At 51.7% G+C, this 909-nt stretch overlaps 1 pseudogene; it reads left to right on the forward strand.

The window, feature by feature from the left end:
• The first annotated feature begins 203 nt into the window (after positions 1-203).
• LOC100401287 (U1 small nuclear ribonucleoprotein C pseudogene) lies at positions 204-671 on the forward strand (annotated as a pseudogene).
• The last annotated feature ends 238 nt before the right edge of the window (positions 672-909 follow it).

Below are 909 nucleotides of genomic sequence, written 5' to 3' on the forward strand. Positions count from 1 at the left end.
TAGTAGGTAGAGGGCGAGAGAGGCGACTAAACATCCTGCGATGTCCAAGAAGTCCCCCCACAACAAAGTCACATCCAGCCCAAATGCCAGTAGAGCGGAGGTTGAGAAACCCTGCCCCAGGCCATCCGGTTCTGTTAGTGTGATATAAGAAATCTTAAAAATGGTTACTTCCGAACGGAGTGGCCGACGGCCTGCAGAGCAACATGCCCAGGTTTTATTGTGACCGCTGCATACACATCTCACCCATGACTCTCCATCTGTGGGAAAGACACACTGCGTGATAAGAAACACAAAGAGAATGTGACAGACGACTATTAAAAATGGATGGAAGAGCAGGCTCAGAGCCTGACTGACAAAATAGCGGCTGCATCTCAACAAGGGAAGATACCTCCTACTCCATTCTCTGCTACACCTGTGGGAGGTGATGGTACCACCTCCCCCCCAGTCTTCCGGGTCCTCCTCCCCTGATGTGATGCCAGAGTCCCACATGGGGGACCTCCCTTGATGCCAATGGTGGGCCCTCCTCTTCCTGGGATGATGCCAGTGGGACCTGCTCCTGGAATGAGGCTGCCTGTGGGAGGCCACATGCCAATGATGCTCCAATGATGAGACCTCCAGCCTGTCCCATGACAGTGCCCACTTGGCCCGGAATGACTCAGTTAGACAGATAAGGATAGAGAGGAGGCCTCATTGCATCAGTTTTATGTTACCTGTTCTGCTGAACCAGGAGATCATGCTGCTGTGATGCTGGGTTTTCTTTCTTTTTTTTGAGATGGAGTTTTGCTCTTGTTGCCCAGGCTGGAGTGTGCCTCCCAGGTTCGAGCGATTCTCCTGCCTCAGCCTCCCAAGAAGCTGGGATTATAGGCATGCACCACCATGCCTGGCTAATTTTTTGTATTTTTAGTAGAG

This window comes from Callithrix jacchus, chromosome 10, assembly GCF_049354715.1.
Source record: "Callithrix jacchus isolate 240 chromosome 10, calJac240_pri, whole genome shotgun sequence".
Taxonomy (NCBI): domain Eukaryota; kingdom Metazoa; phylum Chordata; class Mammalia; order Primates; family Cebidae; genus Callithrix; species Callithrix jacchus.